The 14,413-nt window shown below is 38.5% G+C and overlaps 1 long non-coding RNA gene across 1 annotated transcript; it reads right to left on the bottom strand.

The window, feature by feature from the left end:
• Nucleotides 1-7,941: 7,941 nt before the first annotated feature.
• Nucleotides 7,942-10,198, bottom strand: LOC116575546. The gene is made up of 3 exons (XR_004279819.1): nt 10,021-10,198; nt 9,798-9,887; nt 7,942-8,604 (listed from the first exon to the last, which is right to left on the bottom strand). It is a non-coding gene; the product is annotated as an uncharacterized LOC116575546 (long non-coding RNA).
• Nucleotides 10,199-14,413: the final 4,215 nt, after the last annotated feature.

Below are 14,413 nucleotides of genomic sequence, written 5' to 3'. Positions count from 1 at the left end.
CAAGAGAACTGATACTTCCTCAGGACTGTTATCTGGAAGGTGATACAGAAGAGAGGAATGGGTTTTATTTGCCTATTTAATATTTGCTATGCTATCTTAGCTTATTCTAACAAATACAAATGGAGAAGGACATTTCAGGTAACACATAACCAGAAGGAAGCAGGGGAGCCGTGCTGAAATCAGACAAAAAGCATTCTGTGAGATTGCAGGAGGCACGCTGCAGGTATCCTAGAGATAGCATTCTGGCCAGAATTCAGTTTGGATGAGAATAAGTCCAGAACAACATTAGGAGGAGGAAGGTCAATCAAGAGGCTATACTAACAACTCAGGAGGTTGGAGTGACCTGGAGCGATAGGAGAGGGGTGAGCAGATTTAAACTATTTTAAGTTTGTAGCATCAGTAGGGCCTGTGGTTGAATGTATGTGGACTAAGAAAGGTGGAGCCTTCAAGGGTAACACCTAGGTTTCTGGCTGGATGATGGCGTCATGTGCCGGTGCATTCGAGGATGCTTGTAACACGGGAGAAAGGGCAGGCTGGTGGGGTGGTGGTGGGACGACCACCCCACCTTATTATAACTAGATAAGGACTCTAGGCATGTGAAGGTTTAATATCTTTTCCGAGATCAAAGAAGCCATCCTTCTGCCTTCCAAACCCAGGTTTTTTTCACTAGGACAGATTGCAAGAAAATTTAGAGTTTCTAATTTCTAGTACATTTCTCTAAAAGAGAGTTACCTTTATCAGGTGTGGTCACTGGAGTGTTCAGGAGAGTTATGTACAACGATGACACTTCTGTGGCTAGAAGAAATCCCAAGGAGGACTCCTTTTGAATGAAAAAGGATTCCTTTCTCTAGGGTTTTATTTCTGATCCACAGTACTGCTGTGCGACAAAATTAGCTTCCCCTACTCTTGCCTCCTTCTTGGTATCCCTAATCCCTAATTTATTCCAGCTCAATGCCCAGTATCTGTACCGATCTGAGTGACTCATGAAGCTTAAAGCACAGCTGTATTCAAAGGCGTCCTGGGTGACCTGCATTTCATGGGCTGCTGCCTTAGAGCTGAGCATGGTTCCCTGGGTTTCTGTGATGCTCTCATTTGCCAGAGACTGATTGGAATGTGCAGTTGCTCACGGTGGAAGGGGAAACATGTTTCTCATTCAGCAAGAATGTGGTCCCATCCACAGAGTTTACGGCACGGTTACATTTGAAGTTCAGCCCTAGAACTCTGTGGCAGTAAAAATGGTCGTGATTTATAGAAAAATGTCACTCGGCTGTCTCCTCTATAAAAGCCTTTTACAACTCTCATTGAATATAAATCAGAATGTATGCCGCCAACAAAATGATGATTTTGGCATAACATTTTCAAGACAAAAAGAAATGGACTAGAATTGTCTTGGCTTTTTACTGAAGACAGATATTACAGGAATGTATTGCTGGTCCAAAATCAATATTCTTGTTTTTAAAAATAGGTACGAGTAAATTTATGTCTTGGTGAAATTCCAGGCTAATTAAAGCTGTCATTATAAAGTTTACCCATGGATACTGAGGGTGCCATGCTTTTGTAGTTTGAAATTTAGCTGAATGTGTTTTTCTTTTAGTTTTTGTCTTGTTAAGCCATATTCTTAGATACATAACTCAAGCTGGAAGCTGTATTTCATTCTACTGGGGAGAAAAGAGTTGGCGTCCAAAGGATTGATTTGCTAAATTCGTTTTGGAGATACATAAGAAGCCTCACAGTATATTTTTTCTCCAAGTTTCAAAAAGATGTTAAAAATGAATGATCAAACAATTAAGATCTGTATTCGAAAGTGCATTCCCCATTTCCTTGGGTACTTTTACATCATAGGACACTCAAAGGAGAGATTAGGGTAAGGAATTGAGTGAGGGATGGGGGGAGCTCATGGTTCTGTGAGAATATGGAAAGAACATCCAATATTGCGGCAGGGGAGAGGTGGAAGATAAAAGGTCTTCATGTGACTGCTTTGGGGGTAGAAAAAGAATGTTGAGAATGCTTGTGGAGAATGATACTATGAAAGACTATCAGGAGATTTGGAGAGGGCAAGTCAGGCAAATGGCAGAAAGATTTGGCTTCTCTTCATGGCAACCATCCTTACCCTCCCCTCCCCCATACCTGCCTTGGCCAGACCCCACCTAGAATATTGCTTTGTGAGTGCTACAACTGGGGGATGGAAATAGATGAAGAGGGTCAGTAAAATACATTATCTTAGGAACTATTAAAGGACTCAGAATAGCTCATTCCCAACAAAGAAAGCCCTCAGAGAGCATGGTACCTGTTGTGTGGAAGAGTAAATCCACCTGTTGTGTGAAGTCTCAATGATCTGATGTCGTATTAACAGGAAGATCTTACATTCATTCATTCACTCCATGAAATGTTTGTTGAATGTCATGTGGTGGGTGGAGATTTAGACACTGGATTCCAGTGCAGTGAGATATAGTTTAAAATAAAGAAAACCATTCTTCTCTTCCATAATTAACGTTATTTATTCTAGATAGGATTCTTAAAAGTCATTTGATATATGGTTCCCGTGTTCTTTTCATTGGTCCCTGTTCACTCTGAGTCTTTCTTAATATGGACATGTAATCTCTATGGTGATTATAAGGACCAGAGACAATTCTATATTTTACTTTCTAAATTTAACAATAAATTAACAGCTTCCTACGAGAATGAGGTATGAACTTTTCAGTGATGGGCTGAGCTGACTTAAAATCTGTGAGTTTCCTACCCTGGGATCTTCTAAGCAGAATCTAGATGATTACTTGGAAGAGATAATGTAGAAGTTACTCAAACATTTATGACAGAGAGGTGGGGCTTGTTTTGAGATGATATAAAAAGAAGTATAGTGTTGTGGAAAGAGGCCTAGTGACTCAGAGGTCTGGTATTAATCTTTACAAAGAGATTTAATATTAAAGCAGTATTAGAAGCATACTTAAAGAAGCTCATATTTCTCTCTCCTCCCACTGTCTAGTTCATTCTTCAACATTTTTGATAACAGCATTTTCTATTTTTTCCTAGTTATTTTCTTAACAATACTATGACTTTGTCTTCCTAATATCTCTCCGATAAGGAAAATCTCTTCTCATCTAGAAAATTCAGTTACCTTGGGATCATTTAAACGTACTAGAATCTCCAAAGAAGAGACAAAGTTCCTGGGTGAGATAGTGGTAGGTTTTTATTTCCCTGCCTTTACTTTAAGTGAACAACCATGGTAAACAGAGGACAAAATTGAGCTCAGAATTAACAATAGGTTATACTAATAAGACCTATAAAATCTTTGTAAACATTTTTCTGAGTTGCAGTTGAGCCCTGTGACCCCCATGCTATCGTTGGAACCATGAGCCTGAGTAATATTGTATAAAATCTGTAAAATTCTCCTAGCTACCTGATTTCTTTGACTCTTCTATGTTCTATGTTAATTTCTTTGACTCTTCTATGTTCTATGTTAATCTTAGGATTATGAAGTATTATGACATAAGTCCTAATACTTATAAAATTAGTAAATGGAAGATATTATCCATTGAGTCATGTTAAACTTTTCAAATGGGTAAAAAATAATGTATATAAAGAAACAGGGTTAAAAAAAATCAGAAAAGAAAAAACGAGGTTGAATAGTAGAACAATGGCGATCTCAGTACATTTGGAGTTTGATATAATGACGCGAAAAGCTAAAGTCATTGTAGTTTGCTTTATTAAAGACCCATTTGCAGAAGAGAGCCATAAGGGTATCATTGAATTTTGCTCAGGTAAGAACACCTCTGGGGCATAGTTCCCCTTCTACACACGACACATTTGTGAGCAACACTGGCAAATGAAACGTGCCCCAAATTGGTTCCTGGTATGTATAACAAATCATCTGCAAATGATTGAAAGAACTGAACACGGCTTAATCGAATATAGCTTAAATAATGACATGAGAGTTGTCATCAGATAATTAAGGACAGATGGAGGAAGAACACCTATACCTGAACTAATCTAGGACCAGAGGTGAAATTTAGGCTCAGTATGAGGAAATGCTTTCTGATGGCTCATGTTATCCAAAGGTAGAATTTCCTTAAGAAATGTCCTTATCATTGGCTGTGTTCATGAAGATGAATAACAATCCCACTGGGGTGATTGGAGAAAGGATTCTTGCAATCACTGGAAGGTAAAATTAGATATTTCTGTTTCCTTCCAATCTATTATTATTGTTATAATCAGGGTTCTCTCAGCTTGGTGGCCAAAATACAGTGTTTAGAGCCTGTAGGAGAAGAAACACTATGCAGAGAGTCTACTTCCAGGCATTCTGGAGAAAGGGATGATTTGAATGACCTTTTGCAAACGGGGCAATATCTTATGCAATAATAGTACCATTGATAGTGGACAGCACAACAATTTCCTGGACCTTAGATCCTCAGCCTTTTTCTAAGGAGATTCTCTTCATTTCCTTATGGTTGTTTTCATGTAAAAGGCAGGAGTGTGGGAAAGGAATTTTGGTCCTATTTTCCAATCTCAGCCATGTGTCAGAGCTTTTGAAAGGGCATGATGTCAGTAACTTTCTAAACATGTCCTCTACCTACATGACTCTGGTGGGCAGAAGGAACCGATATCATGACAATAGAATCTAGCTGGTCAGGTATAATTCAGGAGTGTGATTTCCTTGACATTTACATAAACTAACTCATTCCCTCTTCCACATCCAGGAGATGCACACTGACCTCTTACAGCCGCATGGGCATTTCTACTTCTAATTCCCGGTGCCTTCTGACCCCAATGTCATAAGATATTGCCCCGTTTCCTCTTCTCTCACCAATCTCTTCTGATGCAGACATGGAAATGCATCTCTTTTGCTTTTTAGACACTTTTTATACCAGGGTTGTGAGTGGAGTTGATTTTACTGGAGGTTTGGGAAGATATAAAAAATGCTTTTGTAATGACACATTGCAAATAACGTGGCGCTCAACTCAGGTAATCTCTTGTTATGAAAAATCTTCTGAACAATTGGCTGCTGGAGATTTCTCATAGACAACCTTGCTTTATAGGCAATAGACCACCGCCATGTCATCCAGCTCCTCTCTCTCTTTTGTTCTTTCCTTTCATGTTCATTATTTATTCCAAATCCAGATTCCTGTTTTCCTCTCAAACAGAGCAGTCAAGCTTCTTCTCACTCAAATCATCATGTTCTCACCTTCCCCTGCGTAAGTGACTAGACATTGTAACTTCCTGACATAATTCTTTCTTCAAGAGAATTCAAGGTACCAACTGTAAAAATATTTTTTTTCTACCAATTTCTCCTTTTGGTTTTCTGAATGGGGACCTCTGGCCATTCTATCCTCGAACCTGGACTGTTGGTCATTGAAGGTAGAGGGCTAAGTGGAAGAAATGTGAGATACGAAATAAAAAGGCCAATGTTTTGAACACCTCCTTTGCCACTTAATGGCTACATGAACTTGGAGAGTTGACACAGACTCTTTGAGTCCCTTTTGTCCTTATAAAAGACAGATGACTTATACCTTAGAGAGTAATTATGAGGATTATTTGAGCATGTGTAGACAAATCATCCAATTAAGTGCTTAGCATATGCTAACCCCTAGATAAATGTTTATTTCTACCATCTCAGAATACATTTCAGTTCTTTTCCAGCCTTTTCTCAATATCTTAGAACCATGTCTTGACCTATACCTTGGAATATTGGGAATTATTTGTGCTAAGCTGAACAAGGAGACACAGATGAATAAAAAATAAGTGTGTTTTATAGACAAATTCTAGCTTTCCTTTATATATTCTCAAACCAAATTCCTACCTTATTATACATCCAAACAATGAAGTTGAGAAACTAGATTCTAACAAAGCTGAAAAGACAATACACTGTTGATAGACGATTTACTGGGGAGCTTGGAATTCTAAGCTTTTCTTGGAATTTACCCTGGAAGTTCTTAAATGTTGCGATTGTGTGGAAATATTCCCTATGTTGTTATTAATACCTTTCCCTCATTTATGGTAGCTGATGCAATTGGAGGGGGGGAGGGGGAGGGCAAAGCATTGCTCAGAGAATGATGTCAAGCTGGGTGAAAGGTTGGAGTCCAAGCTGGACACAGGTCTGGCCTTAGGCAGTTCTTTGGAAACTCTAATGACAATCTGTTAATGGAAAAAGAGTGCTGTTTACAGCAAAAACTAAAAAATTATGTCTGTCTCCCCTTGGGCAATTTTTATCTTTAGCAGATCTTTTCCGCCTTCTATTTGTTAAGTGGCCGGACCTCAACATCAGATCAATTTGGATTTTCACGCAAATAAAATACACTAACTTAATGGGATGTGAAAGAGCCAACTTCAAAGTAAATCTCTGTTGAAAGGCACTTGAATTACATTTGAAATGGAAGTGAAACAAAGTTGAATTTTATGGTATTGGCTTACAGGCACTGTCTGACACCATTTATAGATTGACCCAGATAAGATAGAGAGCAGAATCCATCAATTCCCCCCATATACATTCCAACTGTTTGATGACAGATTGATTCCATTTTAATATACATGTTTTCTTTTTTCTTTCCTTATTTTTATTTTTTCCAATAAGAATGTTTTTTCTCAAAATCCTAACACGAGTTAGCCTTTAAATATACAACTATGAGTTTAAAATAGATTGTGTTGGAATCGACACAATATAAAATGTCCTAATCATTACTATCTTGTTTCATTTAATTTGTAAGTGTTCCTTTCAGTTTTCAAATCTGTCTTCCAAAATTTGCCTCAATTGTCAATCTAATATCGATCCAGTATCATCTCTAAACTGCAGTTTAAGATACCATAACTCAGAAAGATGAAGAGATTCACCTAATCCATGTATCTAAAAGCAACATAGGTACATTCTTATGGACCTAATTTCCTGCCAAACCTGGGTTTGGGGTTAGTAAGTAAACACATATTGTTTTGGTATTAGAATGTAGATTTTAATCTCTAGTGAGCTGTATTCTCTCTCCTAGACCCCAAGCCTCACCATCACTTCCATGCTGCTGTCCGAAGTAGTGCTAGTGGGTACCCTTTCCACTTCTCCTTAACACCCTCTTGCCCCACCAGGGCCTTCATGGTTTCATGTTGACTGTTGACGATAAAATCATGGGGGATTTTACCTCATTTTGTTTAGACTAGATTTTGCAAGGGGGATTATTGATGAAGAGTGTCTTGTGTTTTTTCCATACTAGTAGAGACTTGCAGAAAATTAATGCGTACAGGATTCCAATTCTTACAATTATATGATACCACCAGCAAAGGAGTATTATAGAATAGGAAACACTGTCAGGGACTACCATGCTTGTTGAATTTGTAAGTAAGCAACTGGATTATTCTCTTGTCTTTCCTTCATCTTCTTGGGGACATGGGTAGGAGAGGCCTGGTGTGATTTTGAAGGAGATCTTGGAGGGTAGGGGGAGAACTTCTGTCACCAAAGGTAGCTACCCTGGAATTGTGTTTAAGGGCAACAGCTATTAGAACCCTTAGTATTGGGGCGCCTGGGTGGCTCAGTGGGTTAAGCCGCTGGCTTTGGCTCAGGTCATGATCTCGGGGTCCTGGGATCAAGTCCGATATCGGGCTCTCTGCTCAGCAGGGAGCCTGCTTCCCCCTCTCTCTCTGCCTGCCTCTCTGCCTACTTGTGATCTCTCTCTATCAAATAAATAAATAAAATCTTAAAAAAAAAAAGAACCCTTAGTATCCATCTCTCAAAGAGGGGCTATGATTTTGGGGAGGTTTTGAATATGCAGAAATTATAAACTATTTAGGGTATGAATGGTCTTTTGCTATACAACAAAGAATTATAAAGTAAGTAATTTCCATACTCATGGATCTGCAGGTTGACTATGGATTGCTGATTAGAGAAATAAATGCTAAGGAAACTCAGAGAAGAAAGGCAAGAATGTCACTTGGTATCTGCTTCCTGCGCCCAAAGAATATGGAGTTCCTAGAAGAGCACATAGCTCATCTGGAGAGAGAGAAATGTCTTCTCAAAACAGACCTAATATGTGTTTGGACCTACTGTGTGCTGCCTGTCTCTCTTTGGATGGAATACTGATTCCAAGTATTAGTGAAGTTGGATTGTGCACAGAGCAATACCTCAAAAAGTTTCTAACTAAAGATTTTATGAAGATGACATGAGTATTTGTTGAGAATGCCTGACCTACCACCTGAAAAAGACAGCAGTAAACTGTTTACACTGTGTATGTAAGAAACTATCAAGGACACCTACTGAGAAATAAATTCCAGTCACACATTCCAGTCACACTGAGAATAAATTCCAGTCACACATTCCTCTTCACTTAGCAGCTAAGGCCCACAGGGACATGTAGGTGACCATCTCTCAAGATAGCCAGTACCATTGATTTCTAGTTCTGAAGCTGATACATCTCCCAAAGGAATATTTTCCATTCTGGTCTGCATTCTTTGACTTTCATGTCCTGAGGCTTTTCCAGTAGCTCCCACACCAGTGAGATGGGAAGAGCTCTACAAAGTTGGACAGTGTAACTTCACTCAGAGTCCTGTGAAGCAGTATCTGTTTTAGTCTGTGGTCTTCAAGCATGTAACACACCATCATGGGACCATGGACTCTCCATGCTCGAAAGAGACCTGTAGTCCAGAAAGGCTCACTGAGTCATAAATACCCTCCATACCATCTCTAACCTTTCAAAATATCTCATTCTGTTAGAAAAGTGTATAGTATAGTAACCCCACTGTATCCCATGGTTGCGAATTTCATGTTGCCTGTTCCAGTTGTTAAGGATTTTTTTTGTCTTCCTCATTTTGAGCAGGATATCTTCTCTTTACAAACTCCTCTTTGGAGTCCTAATTAAACCTCACTGGATTAAAATCAGGTGTAAAAATTAATTTTTTGTGGCTATCTGCACATCAACTCGACAGAACATTTGCTCACTGACTCAATGTTTTTAACATACCTGTCTATTATTTTAGTTCACTCCTTAACTAAACTGAAAACACCAAGAGGCCTCCAGGGTAGAATATGAAGCCCTAAACAATTAACAGATGCTGAGGGTTATAGGAACACTGAGAATTACTATAATTGCTGTTTGGGGAGTCATAGCCAGGGCTTGGAGCCCAGAGACAGATGATTCTGATTTCCCACCTCCCTTTGATGTCCTTGTTGACAGATAATGTGAAACTAGCTCCCCTGAGCCTAGTTTGCCTGAATTTACTGAATTTGCAGGTGTTTGGCTTCATCCCATTAATGGAAAATGATACAAATCGTCTCTCAAGGCTTACACACTACAGAAGGATCTCATGTATCATAGAAAACCAGACTGTTAGAATGAGAAGTGACTCTCAAAATCTAGACTTCCCCCTGATTTTATCTAGTTTTTTAATTAAAACCTTTTTCTTCCTTTTTCTTCTCTTTCTTCTAGAGCTCCAGTATAAAAAAATAAGGTTAATCTTATTTCTAGTAATTAATATTATCATTAGAGACAATGCCCTCCTCTTATTTTATCTCCTTTCAGTATTTTCTCCTTAATCACCTCTCTCTCTCTCTCTCTCTCTCTCTCTGTTCTTCTCTTGCTGTCATGGGCATGGGTATAGGCTGAAGTCTTTAAAGTTGTATGGTTCTTTGGAAAATGAATGTTATTATTTTGTGTATATAGGTGTTATGAATTTGCATGAAGACAAGGTAAATTGTATCTTATGATTCTTAGTTTTTTATCCCCATCAACACTTGTTTTATATATTTGTATTTAGTGTTGCTTCTGATAGCCTAGGTAAGCCACTGAACACAACACTTTCTATTTATCTGTCCATCCACAGATACATACCTTGGTTGTCATCAATCCCCCATGTCCATACACAGTGCTCAGCTGATCATTCTTAGATAAGCCTGTTTATGGATCCGTGGACAGTTCTCCCTGGGATATATACAAAAGAGAGGATTACCAGGATTTATTAATATTTCATTGCATTAAATGCTTCAAATTGCTGTCCAGATGACTGTATTAGCTTCCAATTCCACCTGCAGGTGTGTTTCAAATGTGGCATTACCCTCGTTTTGGGTAGGTCTCAGCCTATCTACAGGGATGCCAGGAACCGGAAATGCCTGGAGGCACTCATCTGAGCCTCCATTACTGTGGCAAGTCCCTGTGGACACTTGCCTAACAGAGCCAGTGTTGTGGCTGGACCTGCTCTTGTGGTGCTTATTATTGATTGTGGGACCTACCTCAGCAACACAACCAGGGACACACAGCCAGGTCACAGAGGAAGAGACAGAGTGTGCATGGACCAGGGACTCTCTTTATCAATTGAGGGTAGGGTGCCTAGGATTTCACAGGATCACTCTTGACTGGTGAATTTAGAACAAAGAGTAAGAATTAAAGCCTGAGAAGGGAAACAGGGTCACTCAAGTGGTCAGTTATCTAACTCACTTGGGGCTCTCTAAAATGCAAACTTAATGGGTGGAGGGACCTGGCTCTATCCAGATGTGTTCATTCAACACAGATATCTTTGAAAGGGGTGCCTCAGTGATCAAAGGCTTACTGTCCAGTACTTCTATTACATTCAAAAAAGCTAATTTTCAGGCACTTACACCTCAACGCTCTTTTTGATTTTTGCCAAATTAGTGGGTATAAAGTAGTCAAATGTTATTTCAGGCATCTCAGCTTATACTTGTTAGCTTTTTTGAATTCATTGTGAATTGCCTATTGATAAATTTGCCCATTTTTCAGTTCAGCACACTAGTTTTTAATGTATATTTGTAAGAATTCTTTCAGTATTATAGATATTAACCTATGTCAGCCTTTCACATTATAGGTGTTTATCCTAGTTAGGCTGCACGAGCATGAGAAATCACTTCCCCATATTACATAGATCTATTTTTTGACCCGCTATTATGTTTTATTAGTTAATTTACTTGTTCTTATGTACTGGACCCAAACTATTTCTAAGTCTTTATTGTAAATCATGTGTAACCAAGATGAACTTCTCTCTTTCCTTTTCTTTTTAAAACTGACAAGTATTCTTGTATCTGTATATCTCATCTAAATTTTGGAATAAATCTGTATTGAATTTTGATTGGAATAGCATTAGATTTATAAAATAATTTGAGAAAAAGTAATATGTTTATGATGCTAATTAGTCTCATTCATGAATATGGTATATTTCCATCTTTTGTAAGTGTTCTTTTACATATTGTACTGGAGTTTAAAATGTTTCTCCATGAAAGCTTGATCAACATTTATAAAGCTGTTAGGATTTGTTGCTATTTGGAGAGTATTTAAATTTCTAATATATTTTTCTTTTTCTAATATATTTTTACTTATTTATTTATTTATTTGTCAGAGAAAGAGAGAGCACACAAGCAGACAGAGTGACAGGCAGAAGCAGAGAGAGAAGCAGGCTGCCTGCCGAGCAAGGAGCCTGATGCGGGACTTGATCCCAGGACCCTGGGATCATGACCTGAGCCGAATGGAGCCACTTAACCGACTGAGCACCCAGGTGTCCCTCTATTATATTTTCTAATTGATCATTACTGGTAAAGGAAACTTGATTTTTTTGTATTAAATTTATTGATTGCTTTGGATACAGCTGATATCGTTAAATATTAAATCCTTAAGCTTCAACTCAACTTTTTCCAATCTTGTTTATGTTTTTAATAAACTTCAAAATTGTTTTCCATAAAAACTATAGACATTTTTGCTCATTTAGTGCCTAGATAATGTACAGATCTCTTTGTATGCTCTTATAAATCACATGTTGTTGTTTTACAATATTTTCTAATTGATGTTTTTGTCATGGAGGAACACTGTTGGTTTCACATATTGACCTCAAATCCAGCAACCCTGTTCATCTCTAATTTTTCCAACATATTTTCTGTTGACTTTTTTTCAGGTTTTCTATGTGAATTTTATCATCTGCAAATAATGGCAGATTTAGCTCATTCTTTTATATCCTTATTCCTTTTTTCCCCTTTTTTAAGTTGTAATTAGAGTACTCCTCAGCTCAACACCCCACAGTGGCTGCCCATCTTACTCAGATCAAAGCCAACCACTTGCAATGGCCCGGAGACATCTCCGTGGTTGCCTTACACCTCTGACCCAGTGAGCTGCTGTCCACATGGGTCCCTTTGCATCAGGCACACTGAGCACCTCACTGGCTCTGAAATTTTCTGCAGGCAGTCTGCCTCCCAGCCTTTTCAAGATCAACTGTATTTTCATGAAGTGAGATTGGGGTCTTCCTTCAATTTTACAGCCAAGGCCCGTCACTTACCGTACTCTAATCCAAGCTCTGCTTTTCACTTAGTTTGTGTTCCGCAGTAAAGCTCTTATCCCAAATATCTGCATGGCTTATCCCCTCACGTTTTTCTAGTCTTTTCTTCAACAGCCCCTTCTCAGGACATTTAAAATGGATGCCTACAAGCACTTTCTATCCTTCTTTCGTGCTTTATTGTTCTCTGCAGTTTTTTTAACTGCTTAGTATACCCCATACCCCATGATATGTATATGTATATGTCTACGTATACATGTACAATACATGTACATGTACATATACATTCATATGTATATGTACTTGTATATACGTGTGCATATACATATGAGTATTCATATATACATATGAACATTCATATATACATATGAATGTATATGTACATGTATATGTATATAATGTCTATGAGGCAGACTTTTTTCTCTGTAGCTTACTAGAATATCCTCAATGCATATAACCGTGTATGACATTTAGAAGGAGTCTTATAACCGTTTGTTGATAAGTAAAGAAATAAAGGAATAAATGAAACTACTGATGTTTTCATCTTGTTCTAGATGAAAAAAGAGAGTTGATCTAATATTTTCCCAGTAATAGGAGGTTCACAGTAGGTTTTTGACATTTAGCTTTTTTCAAATTAAAGAGGTAGATCTGATATATCCAATATTATTTCTTAGGATAATAATAGAAAATAAGTTCAGTTAAAAAACATTATACTGGGGCGCCGGGGTGGCTCAGTGGGTTAAGCCTCTGCCTTCGGCTCAAGTCATGGTCCCAGGGTCCTGGGATTGAGCCCTGCATCAGGCTCTCTGCTCAGCAGGGAGCCTGCTTCCTCCTCTCTCTCTGCCTGCCTCTCTGCCTCCCTGTGATCTCTCTCTGTCAAGTAAATAAATAAAATCTTAAAAAAAAAAAACACTATAGCATACGGAAAAGGATAAAAGGATATTAATAGCTAAGTAAAAAAATATCAAAGTATTAGGATGAAATGCAAAAGAAGTGAAAACAGTGGCTACCTCTGGATAATAGCATTACCATCTCTGTTGTATTTACAGTTTTTCTATATTAAAAATAATTTACTCAAAAAGAAAATGTCAAAAATAACCTCATTGCTATGCAATTAAAGTATTCATGAATTTCCAAGGACATTATGATCCATTTTATTTTATTTATTTCCATTTACCAACCCTTTACTGAGCAAAACATTGTGCCAGGTACTAGGAAAGATACAAAGATGAATAAAACACAAGCCATGTCCTTAAAAGAGTTTATAAACCGATGTGCACCAATAATACAAGGGAGCGAAGTGCTGAGTGTGCACCAGCTATGGAACTCCTGACCCTCTGGGTTCCAAATTGGAATGCTGGCATTACATTTGAGCCTTTGCAGTTTCCATCCTAGGAGTCTGCTTGACATTATTCTTCCCTGGACTAAACCAGAGCTACTGTCTAGGAAGACGAGAAAAACCTCAAACACCCGAGGAGGCATGGAAAATTTTTTGGAATGGGAGAAAGAAAAGAAATAAGGTGGGTTGATGAGAAGGTGACCTGACCAGATGGGCTGATTGATGGTAGGGGATGGCGGCAGAGGAGAGCATGAGTCAGTGATGGGTCCCATACGCCGCGAAGAGCATCTGTCCGTGGAGAGGACAGTGAGGAAAAGGGTGAGGTAGGAGGGCCATGGAAACTTTCAGGACTGGGCAAATTCAGCAACTTTCAAACCACAGAATCTTTGAACGTCTGCATTAAAAGAGACTATAAGAGGTCATTTAGGGGTGCCTGCGTGGCTCAGTGGGTTACGCATCTGCCTTCAGCTCGGGTCATGGTTTCAGTGTTCTGGTACTGAGCCTCACATCGCGCTCCCTGCTCAGTGGGCAGTCTGATTCTCCCTCTCCTTCTGCCTCCACCTTCATGCTCTTTTTTTCTATCTCTCTCAAATAAACAAATAAAATCTTAAAAAAAAAAAAAAGAAGAGGTCATTTGGTCATTCTCTTGCCTGCAAACATAACCACAAACTGTCCTCAAGATGGGAATAATCACAACCAAACTTACAGACTGTTCACTATATGCTAGCACCGAGCTACTCGAACATGTTTATTCTTTCTGTTATTATTTATGAAATAAGTACATTATTATCTCTATTTTAGGAAAAAAGGAGAGTGAGATGCCAAGAAGCTAAGCGA

Source organism: Mustela erminea, chromosome 16 (assembly GCF_009829155.1).
Source record: "Mustela erminea isolate mMusErm1 chromosome 16, mMusErm1.Pri, whole genome shotgun sequence".
Classification (NCBI taxonomy): domain Eukaryota; kingdom Metazoa; phylum Chordata; class Mammalia; order Carnivora; family Mustelidae; genus Mustela; species Mustela erminea.
This window is presented reverse-complemented; position numbering and strand designations above follow the sequence as displayed.